General features: G+C 34.9%; 1 pseudogene; it reads left to right on the top strand.

Annotated features, from left to right (window-relative positions):
• Positions 1-1542: 1542 nt before the first annotated feature.
• LOC127557299 (40S ribosomal protein S8-like) lies at positions 1543-11272 on the top strand (annotated as a pseudogene).
• The last annotated feature ends 943 nt before the right edge of the window (positions 11273-12215 follow it).

The raw sequence follows: 12215 nt of genomic DNA, 5'->3' as shown, positions 1-12215 counted from the left end.
ATATATGTTTAATTTATTTCATAAAGCATTTTACTTGATGCCACATTGCATTTAATAAATACTGAGTACTTAAAAAGAGGAGTGTTTGATAACAGCTTTTGATCATGTGGATAGAGCACAGTACTGCAATTTTGGAGTCTTTGCCAATTTTTTTTTTTTTAAGTGAGCCATTCGAACTTAAAACATAATAAGAATCCTTTCTTTGAGGTTTTCAGAGAAAGTTCACAGCAGATGTATTGAAAGCACAGCATTTGGTACTAAGGATCTTGTCAACTGCCTAATAATACCTTGTATTAGAGAAAAGACAGATTTGTTTTGGTAGTATAGATCATTTCAAAGCTTCCTTTCTTTAATTGTGAACTATTGGTTTTTCTATATTTTAAAAGAAGTCTTTTTAAGAATTATTTCCACTATCAATAAACTACCCTACAAATATATTGACAATTAGCATTTAATCTATTTAAAGGTAAAGAGAGATATCAATACAGCAGAAAGTGACATAACTGTGTTTATATTTAAATTTTTCCTTCATTGTATCCCTGTTTACCATATTGCAGTGAAGTCAGAGGATTGTTTTGTTTTCTTTTTTACTGCTAAATTATTAATCTTAGGAAACTGAATATCTTCAGGATATGGTAATGGAGCATGGAACAAAAATTCCAAATGGCCTAGAGATATAGTGTCCGTTAACGAGGAGTTTTTATTCCCCTTCCAAACTGATCTCTGGCTTATGTGAGGCAGGTTTCTTTTGTCTTTTTGGCAGATACTTTGGCTGAACTTGGATCTGAGCTTCAAATGCTTGTATAGAACATTTCAACATGACCGGGGAGAGAAATTGTGCTGACCAATATACCTATTTTAAGACCCTGTGTGCTTGATTTTTCAGACCCAATATCAATCCAGTCTAGGTATCTCATAGCTAGGATCTCATCTCATTATTTTTTCAATTCATATTGGATTCACTGTTAAGCTATTTTCAGAAGTGCACATTGACCTAGATTCTCCCAGAGCGTAAGGTACTCCCCAGGAGTATGTTTGGTACTTTAGGAAAGCTACATTAACTCTTTTGAGCATAGAGTATGAACTGTCACTTTAGTGACCTAGAAAAGACACTCTTGGGGAACTAAGGAATATTTTACTCAATTTCTTCAAAGCACCTAATATTTAGTAGTTCCTGTGTGAGGAGGAGGTGTTATCATTGTTAGTGTGTTTGTCCTTTGTTTTGTAAGAGGACCAATAACATCATGGGTTATATCTTGACTTGTGCATGAATTAAATTTATATGAGGCAGATTCTTTATGAATCATCAAAGTCCAATGGCAGGACAAAAGTCCGAATGACTGGTGATGGTCCAGGATCCAGTGGATGACCTTAGCATCTTCAGTGTCAGACCAAGCTGTATGTGCCCCAGAGCACCTATTTCAGTTGCCTCCATGGCCACTGGAATAAATTGTTGTCATCTGCCTATTCAGTCAGGGAAAGTGTTCACATGCTGGTGATAAACATGGTTTAGCCCTATCTGCTAACATAGTTTAGTGAGCTATGGCTACTGCGCATGCTACAGCTTCTTGGAGCCACAGGTGAGAGTTGGATGATAGCTAGACACCAAAGATGGATGAGCAGCCTTGAAAAGGGCTCAGCAAGCCCTCATACCAGAGTACTACTCCTTCCAGAACATCCCATATCTGAGTCCTTCTTGAACACTCTATTTACTACAGAGATGTACATTAAAAGGAAGGCTTCATTTTTTGCTTCATATTTTAGTGGTCTAGGAGTTTTAGGTGCAAAAACTTCCCTCACTGAAGATCAACAACTCTGTAACTCATAGAGCCCTAGGTAATATCACAGGGTTTTATAACTGTTGTTCATGCAATTTTCTTAAAATACCTAATCTAAAATCTGAGAGGAATTCATATAATAGGAAAAAGTTATGCACTGAATGAAAGGCCTTGTTTTTAGTAGTTTGGTTTTGTTGGTGTAGGGACTATAGGCATAAATACTCTCTTCACTGATTCAAATCAACAATTCTCTATAACTAATAATCAGAAGAACTACCTGGAATTGGCACTGGAATCATGAAATGAATATGTTTCAGAGGCAGGACTTGAATCAAGTCCTTCTTATTTCAAGGCAAGAATTCTACACGCTACATCCTATTACCTCTAGAAAGGCTTCTTATAATTTCATATTAAAAAGAATAATGAAAACTAGTCCATGATGATTAAATAATGTATTTTTCCCCCCCTTAAAAATAAAAGTTTTATAATTTTATAACCTAGGTCCCTGGTTTAAAAAAAAAGGTTTAGATTTTATAATAAAGATGACACATCTTAAAGTTAAAGAAGAATTTTTATTCTGAGAAAAATTTTAGAATGATAGAGTCCATTCTTTAGAGGTGACCCAGCTGAAGTTTTTCATTTGTAAATGAGAAAAGTAAGGTTCAGAAAAATGAAGTAAGTATCTAAGTCAAGCTCACATACAGGCCCAAGAAGAAAGGAACTTATCTAAGAGAACCCCAGGACTTGACCCAAGTCATAGATTTTAAAGGAATCTTAGACATCATCTAATCTAAATTCCCTAATTTACAGATGAAAAAAATTGAGATCCAGAGATATTAGACTACTTGTCCAAGGTCATGCATCTGATCCAAATCCAGGAACTCTCATTCCAGATTGAGAAACTCTTTCCAACACAGCGGAGTTCCTCTTCAGGATTCCAATGAGCTCTCTTCATTTAGTCACATTGATTCATATACTAAGACATACTACTTACTATAAAATACAAGTCTAAATTATCTACCCAGGCAGATAGCTTAATACACTGGAAAGAAAGCTGGTACTCAGGTCAAGAAGATCTGGATTCAGATTCTACCCCTGATATATACTAGCTATGTAACCTTAATCTCTCAGTATTCTAGGGAACTCTTTAAATCGACAAATCACAGAGAAAGTCCCTGCCTACTTTGGGAGAAATTATTTCCTTATGTAGGAGTCCTATATAACAATTAAATTACTGGTCCAGTCCTTATCTCTGTCATATGCATAGACCATCATTTTAAAATTCAGTAGGAGCTGAGCCCTACCTCTCTCTGCCCCAACCCATGCCCTATGTATGAAGTTCACTAGAGATCCTTGTAGTTAAAAGCCAGCCACTAGAAACTCAGCACAAAGAAATAAGAACCCGATGAGAAAACTAGGGAGATCAATCAGGCTTCTGAATTAAGCTCAGATTGATGATAGTTCAAATTTACTACCATCAAAAAGCAGTTTTCTTGCCCCTTTGAAATATGCCTTTGGGGCTAACCTTGTTCCTGATCCAAAATGTGTTTTCTTCTTTACTCTTGAAGCTCATTTGGACATGCAGTTGTGTGCCTCAGCACACAAGGAAAAGGCCACTTCCAATGTCATTGCCATACCTTTTTTTTTTTAATGCTCCAAAGGAGAAATGCGTTGTCTAGGATTATTAAACTATTTTAAGGCCAAATTAAAAGAAATATCTAAGTATAAGGGTCAGTAAACATTTGCCTAAGAAACAGGGACAAGGTATGAGTAAAATACTCTCCTTTTACAAAAAGCATGTTAACTCTTCCAGCCTCTGAAAGAGGTTATTTGCTAAATGTCCAAAAGAGTTAATGATCTTCCAAAAGGGAATAAAGATCAAACCCTGTGTCTTCTAAGCAGCTCTAATGGCCTAGGATACTAAATCTTATACACTCCCTTAAGTGATTTCATTCTCTTTATTTCCCCTATGGAAAGCAAAATCCCATCTCATTTTGAAAGCACAAAAGACTAGAATATCTGTAGTTAACATTAAAACCATATGAGCCCAGGAAATTCAGAGTTAATGGGCAATAAATTCCACTTTTAACCTGTCTATTGTTCCTGGATGTTGCTATAAACATATTAGAGTACATTGACACCACTTAATGGCTATTAATGTCCAATCAATGCCATTTGGGTAATGTTGGCTGTGTTAACTCTGGAGCTAGAGCTTTAACTCAGTTTCCTCTCTCATTTGGTTTGATTCACTAAATATAATTTGGGGTGCATGAATGGCAAATACTATGAGTGCAAATTAATTCAGGCTTTTCTCCCCTATCTAGCTAGGCAAAATAAAAAAGATATTTTAGGCTATCTCCCATTGCCCATTAATGTTGTATATATAAATAAGCCAGGTTATCTTTTCCTTTTGAGAAATGTTGTTTTATCTAACAGTCGCTTTCCTAGTAGTTCAGTACTCCACCACGCTAAATTAGGACACTTTATCTTAAGGCTTCATAATCTTACGAGACTATAATTGGAAAGTTTATAAAAAAAAATCTTGCTTTGTAAGCTTGGCAGCTGAGATAGAAAGAGGGAATGAGAAGGGCTATAGCAGAATTACACCATCACTGCTAGCCTGACTCCTCTTGACAGAGCCGTTTAATATTTTGACAAGACAAAATATAAAGCAGCATTTTATTCTGTAGAGACTTCACTAGACACAAGCATGGAAGTGCCTGTGATCAATAAAGTTTGCGGTGGAGAGTGATTTATTTACAGCAGGGTATTATGTGGAGAAAGAGCTGTGATATTTCCACAGGCTTTGACGGCATAATGGGCCCCTCTCAATCCTTACATGGAAGGGTTAGATTGTCATGGTTGCTCAGGCAGTATTCAAAACGTTATCTGATCAGCCTTAAAGACTTCAGAACGAGACAGATGATTAGTTACCCTAAACGATCCTCATCATGCAGAAATTGATGATTTAATATAGTCAATGACAGACGATTCCATTTGTACTAGATAAAGTGTCTGCGGTTTGTATCAATCATAATAGAGTTATTATTGAGCATAAAAGAAAAGCATGTTTAATATCATTAATTCCAGATATGTCGCTTTCCACATCTGGCATTCATCCATAGGCCAGAACCACTCCAGGCTATCATTCCTGCCTCTGTGCTGGTGACTATAGTGTTTTTTGTAATTTCAAAATGTTTTTCAGCACCTCCAGCTAGGTGCAATAACAGTTTACAGATTACCTATGTCATCACATTTTGACAAACTTCTCAATCTGATGTGACCTTCATCTTTAGCCATCTGCTTGCCTTTGTTTCTGCTCTTTTTTGATAAACCTCCACAGCTTAAAGCCACAGTAGTTTGTTCCATGCACTGTACTTCTGGGTCAACATTTCACCTGTGTAAATCCAGAAACACGGGCTATGTTGTAAAGATGGTAACCTGGGTTCAAGTCCCTGGATACCTGACTCTCCCTGACCCCCTTAGTTATATTTTTTCATCATTCTCACCAAATGCATTTTGATTGTATAGAGCCTACAATAAACCTCAGGAATACATATACTCAGAATAAGAAAACACAGAATGTATCTTGGGAAACATGCAAAATGGAAGGTGAGAGGAAAGTTGGGTATGGAAAGAACAGCCAGAAATAGAGGAGGGGTAGATTTATAAGAAAGCAAAGAAGTAAAAGTAAAAGAAAATCAAATTTCTGCAATGTTAGTTAAGAAACAGAAAAATAGGGGGGGAAAGTCAAATAAATAGAATTCCTTACAGAACATTTATTGCCTCCTTTTCTTTAAAGGACCCTAAATTCCTTTTAAGTGATATGTTCAAACTGAAAATCCCAAATAGCATGTTTCTTCATTTTAGGAAGAAAATATCTCTTAGACATTGATGACAACGAGAAAGAAAAGTAGAATTGAATTTAACTTAGCAGACACTTAAACAAATACTATATAACTAAAGTGTCATACTAATTGCCCCAGATATTATAAGTTCTAGGCCTATAACTTAAGGAACTCATGTGTCTTTTTTTTTTTTTTTTTTCATTTTTGTGGTGGCAAAGCCAAGGGAGCAAATTAAATATCCAGTTGTTAGAGAATGGCCAAAAAATTGTGGTATATCCATTTAATATTATTATCCCATAAGAAATGAAGAATTTGGGAATAGCTAGGTGGAACAGTGATTAGAGCACTAGCCCTGAAGTCAGGAGGACCTGAGTTCAAATCTGTTCTCAGACACTTAACACTTCCTAGCTGTGTGACCTTGGGCAAGTCACTTAACCCCAACTGCCTCAGGGGGGAAGAAAAAAAAAAAAAAGAAAGACAGGAAGAATGTGTTGAATACACAGAAGCATGGGAAGACATATATGAACTGATTCAAAGTAAAGGAAAATCAGGAAAGCGAAATACATAATGACTACAATTATGTAAATGGAAGAACATCATCAAAATAACTGAATAATAATAAATTATCATGGCCGAAGTTGTTTCTAAAGAAAAATGTAAGAATGCATCTCTGTAGTTTCTTTGCAGAGGTGAGAATTGTAACTGTAGAACACTGTATTAAATGTCAGCCTTGGTACTAGGGTTTTTTGTTTATTTTACAGAAAGTTTTTTTTTCTTCTTTTAAAATTTCTTTTTTGTTGCTGTTATTATGAAAGATGACTCTCTGGGAAAGGGTAGGGAAATAAGATATTGAAAAATAGAGGTATTACAAAAAAGAAAATATGTCAATAAAAATTTATTTTTTGAAAACAAAGATGCCAAGACAAAAATAAAGCTCTTGCTGATCACATTCTGCTGATGGGGTGAGGAACAAGAAGAGAAGATGTTCATGAAATTTAAATCAAAGCAAATCAACAAATATTTATGGAATACATACTCTGTGCAAGAAACAGCTTTAATGTCTTTATTGGGGAGGTAGTATGATGCACTGGAAAGAATGCTGGATTTGGAGTATAAAAATAAAGGTTCAGATCTCAGCTCAAACATTGTGGGAAGGTCACTTAATTTCACTGAACCTCAGTTTCTTCTTCTGTAAAATGAAGGGGTTAAACAGGATCAACTTTAAAGTTCCTTTCATATTCTATCTTAATTCTGTAATTCTTATAATGTAAGTTGTCTGAAGTAGGGGATAGGTGACATGACCAGAATCATGTAGTTAAAAAGTAGTAAATGAAGAAATTGAAACCCAGAATTTCCTGAGTCCAAGTCTAGTACTCTATTTACTGGGTTGTTAACATACTTTATCAAGTCTATAAGTGACATCCTCCCCCTTTTATTGCCTATATCTTAAAAGGATAGTTAAATTAAGTCAATGGAGATACCATTACAATATTCTAAATAATTTATTGACAATTAGAAATTTTAATTATAGAACAATCAAAATACTTAGTCATTGAATAGTTTATTTTAATACTTCTGTGTGAAAGCTCCGTACACCAAAGGAGATTAAAACTGAGAACTTAGTAAGTTGTCTTTAAGGAGTAATAGGACCTAAAAATTCTTTATAGTGAATCTAATCTCATAATGATCTAAATTAGCAGTCTATCACTGCACTTGTCTACAAGAGTTTATACTTTACTGGCTTAATCTTTGGGAATCCACCTTTTCTGGAGACTAAGAAAATCAGAATTTGATATTTAAACTCTTTCCTTAACCCCTGTTAGACCAATTTTACATAGATCTTAGGAAATGTACCTCCAAGTCCTCCTTAGTGTGAATATTTAATCCCCCAAAGTGATTGCATTATTCAGATTCATACTACATATTTCCATTGGGCTGGAACTAATTAGTATACTTTACATAATTATAACTTTAAGTAGTAAAGACTCTAATGCATGGAATCATTTCAGGGGAATCCATTATTCGTACTAATGGGGACCTGGCTGAATAAAATTGGTCTAGTTCTAATTAGTGAGATCTGAAGAAAGGCTAGATACAAGCTCCAGTTCTACCTTTTATTCCCTATGTAACTTTGGAAAAGGCATTTAAATTGTCTGAGTCTCAGTTTCTTAAATGTAAAAGGAGAAGTTAGATAAATGACACTCAAGGTTCCTGCCACCTTGAAAACGATGATGTTAAATAGGCAATAGGGAGCTATTGAAGGGTTTTGAGTGTGAATAAGAGTAAGGCAGCCATAAGAGTAGTCCAGAAAAAAAGATAAATCCATACTGCTGTAAATAATCCCATCAAGATTTCAGCTATCAAAAGAATTCTGAAAGCGAACTATAAATTCCCTTTGAAATCAATAATAACCTTCTTACTGATAAATCCAATGCCATTTCCTACTGTCTTTCCCACCCAGATTCTTATTCTTCTTCTCTTTTGTATCCCACCTTGTGGAGCATCTTCTCCTCCTGCCACCCTTTTCTCTTTTGGCTTTTCTGACATTGTACTTTCATAGTTTTCCTATCTAATTCATTCTTCTATGCTTCATACTACTTTACTTTCTTCCTAATTCTTAAGTGTGGACCCCCTGAAATGCTTTTCTTGGTCTCTTCTTTTCCTTTTACCCTCTTCTCCCTTAAAAATTTCAAGTAGGGGCAGCTATAAATAGTACAGTGGAGAGATCACCAGCCCTGCAGTTAGGAGGACCCAAATTCAAATGCAGCTGAGACACTTAACACTTAATAGCTGTGTCACTCAAGTGTCACTTAAGACTAAGTCACTTAACCCGAATTGCTTTGTTTTTACACACAAAACTTCATATACTCTAATGGTTTTAAATATTACTTTTATGAAGATGATTCCCAAAACTACATTTTTATTTGCAATTTCTCCACAGGATTCAAGTTCTATATACCTAAATCTCTATGTGATTATCCCAATAGTATCTCAAGTTCAACATGTCCAAAATGAAGCTCATAATTTCAGTGGGTTTCAAATCTAACAAAAATACTAAGCTGTGTCTGTGTTTTTATCATTTTACCTTCCCCAAACAACAACAACAAAAATGCATAAAAGGATTGTTTTTTTTTTTTTTGACCATGAACTTCTTCAGTTATAGGCCTAGAACATATAATATCTGGAGCAATTAGTATGGTACTTTAGTTTTGTAATATTTGTTTAAGTGTTTGCTAAATTAAATTGAATTCTACTCTTCTTTCTCATTGTCATCACTGAGAAATATTTTCTTCCTAAAATAAGGAAACATGATATTTGGGATTTTCAGTTTTAACATATCACTTAAAAGGAATTTAGGGTCCTTTGAAGAAAATGAGGCAGTAGATTTTCTGTAATGAATTCTTCTATTTATTTGACATTTTTTTTATTTTTCTGCTTTTTAACTAACATTGTAGAAATTTGATTTTCTTCTACTTTTGCTTTTTTATTTTCTTATAAATTTACCTCTCCCTCCTCCCATACCCAACTTTCCCTCCACTGTCCATTTTATGTTTCCCCAGATACAAAAAAATGGATGAACATCCATTGTCCACTTGAAGAACCGTGGTGAAGATTAGTCCATTTTCTCCTGTGGCCTCTCTCTATGGGTAGTGAATGTAAGTACACACTCTCTGCATAGACTACTCTCACTTTAGGAAGTTTTATTGTAATCAAGGTTAAATCACATTACTCCTAGTTCTGCTTTAGAGTCAAGCAGAAGTTTAAATCATTCTTCTGTAGACAGATCTTTTAAATATTTGAACTTCTTTGCTACAATCTCTGATAGGCAGATGTCCCTTCTTTTTATCAAAATTATATAATCATAACCAGCATTTCTAGAACACTTTTAAGATTTATAAAGTACTTTTACATATGTTAGATCATTTGATCACTATAATCATATTATGAGATAAGTGTTATTTTCTCCATTTCACAGATGAAAAAAATGGAGACAAGAAAAGTTAAGTCCTTGCTTGGGTCTTACAGCTTAAAAATTATCTGAGACAGGATTTGAACTCAGTTCTCCCTGACTCCTAATCTAACATTCTATCCACTGTGAAACCTCACTACCCATGTCCTCACACCCTCTTATTTCCTTTAGATTCCTTTTCTGTTGTCTAAAAACATTATCAAGGCAACTTCATACCTTAAAAATTCTAAATTTGATCCTCTGTTATTTAGTACAATCTAATCCAATCTAATCCCTTAAAATGCATCATGCTTTTACTATGGGCAAGTCAGTGTACTAAACTCTGGGTATACTAAGACAAAATGAAAAACAGTCCCAGACAGGAAGGAGCCTATATTCTATTGGGGGGAATATAACACATAAACAGTTACATCCTCTTCAGGACACTAAGCCTATTTTGTTGTTTTGCCATCGACTTTGCTTTGGCCTTGAACAAGTAATGTAATGCCAGATTATTTTCAGAATTTCACAATTCAGAATTTGAATGTCAAGAGCTTGAATTCTAAAGAAGGACTTATTTGATGAGAATGGAACCATTAAAGAACCTTCAGTTTCTGCTGTAACAGAAAAAAGCACTTGGAGTAGAAACTAGGAAACCAACCAATAGTTTTAGTTCTGGCCACTTTAGTCTGTACGAGACCTAAAACTGTATTATAAAGTGGCAGTTATCAAAACCATTTGGTACTCTCTAAAAACAGAATAGTGGATCTGTGAAATCCATTAGATACACAAGACACAATAGTCAGTGACAATGGCAATCTATTATTTGATAGCCGTATTTGACAAAAATTGCTGGAAAAACTAGAAAATAGTATGTCAGAAACTAGCCACAGACCAACATATCATAGCTTATTCCAAGATCAGGTCAAAATGAAGTCAAGATTCAGGCATAAAGGATGATACTATAAGCAAATTGGGAGAGCAAGGGACAATTTACCTCTTGGATGTTTGGAGAAAGGAGAAAACAAAACTAAAGTGATCAAAATTAGAAGGAGATCTCCAGGGACAAACAGCACAAGAACCTCAAGACTGGAGTCAAGCCCCAAGTTCTACCACAAGAAGTACTAGTATAAGCAGCACCACTCAGCTGCAGCAACATAATTGAATCTCGCAGCATCTACACAGTGCGAGTCCTCGAGGGTAACAAAAAGTACCTAGCACTGAGGCTGGACATGGACAACTATTCCTGGGGCTCCAAGGGCTGAACTCGAAAAACAGGGATTATTGACATGGTCTACAACACATCCAACGATGAGCTGGTCTGGACCAAGACACTGGTGCTCACCCATTGCACTCCATAATGCTAGTAGTATAAGTCCCTTATAGTAGTATAAGCCTTGCCATTGGGCCAGAAAAATGGAGCAAAGCTGACTTCTGAAAAGGAAAAAAAATTAAATAAAAAGTAGTCAAAAAACATCCAAAAGAAATATAAGGAGAAGAAAAAGAAAGCCAAGATTAGCTCACTCCTGGAGGAATATTTCCAACAGGGCAAGCTCCTTGACTGTTTTGCATCAAGGCAAGGTCAGTGTAACCAAGCAGAAGGCTAAGTGCTGGAGAGCAAAGAGCTGGAGTTCTACCTAAGAAAGACCAAAGCCAGAAAGGACAAAAAAGCCCTAACTTGGTCATGCAATAAATAAATCCCTAGATTGTTTAAAAATAAAATAAAATAAAAGATTTAGAAGGGAAGCAGGAAGTTGGGAAACAATTTTTACAACTTAGTGTTTCTAATAAAAGCCTCACTTATTAAATATATAGATAACTGAGTCAGATTTATAAAAGTATAACTCATTACCCAATTGATAAATAACAAAGGGTTATGAATAGGCAGTTTTCTCATGAAAAAGATAAAGTTATATATATAGTTTGAAAAAAAATGTTCTAAATCATTATTGATCAGAAAAATACAAATTAAAACAACTCTAAGGTATCACCTCACACCTATTCAAATTGTCTAAAATGACAGGAAAAAAAATAATGATGAATGTTGGAAGGGATGTGGAAAAACTGGAACACTAATGAATTGTTGGAAAAGTTGCAAATTGATCCAGACATTCTGAAGAGCAATCTGGAACTATATCCAAACTGTGAACACTTTTTTTTTTTTATTTTTTATTAAAGCTTTTTATTTTTCAAATCATTTGCATGGATAATTCTGCAACATTAGCCTTTGCAAAACTTTGTGTTCCAGTTTTTCCCCCCTTCTCCCACTCCCCTCCCCTAGCAATATATATTAAACATGATAGAAATATGTTAATCCAATATATGCATATATGTTTATACAATTATCTTGTAGTACAAGAAAAATCAAGCAAACTAGAAAAGAAAATGATGAAGAAAATAAAATGCAAACAAATAACAAAAACAGTGAGAATGCTATGTTGTGAACCACACTCTGTTCCCATAGTCCTCTCTCTGGGTGTAAATAGCTCTTTTAATCACAAGACCATTGGAACTGGTCTGAATCATTTCATTGTTGAAGAGAGTCATTTCCATCAGAATCGATCATTGTATAATATTACTATTGCCATGTACAATGATCTCCTGATTCTGCTCATTTCATTTAGCATCAGTTCATGCAAG

The sequence above is a fragment of the Antechinus flavipes genome, chromosome 3, assembly GCF_016432865.1.
Source record: "Antechinus flavipes isolate AdamAnt ecotype Samford, QLD, Australia chromosome 3, AdamAnt_v2, whole genome shotgun sequence".
NCBI lineage: Eukaryota > Metazoa > Chordata > Mammalia > Dasyuromorphia > Dasyuridae > Antechinus > Antechinus flavipes.
The sequence above is the reverse complement of the archived record's forward strand: the minus strand, read 5'-3'. Positions and strand labels throughout refer to the sequence as shown.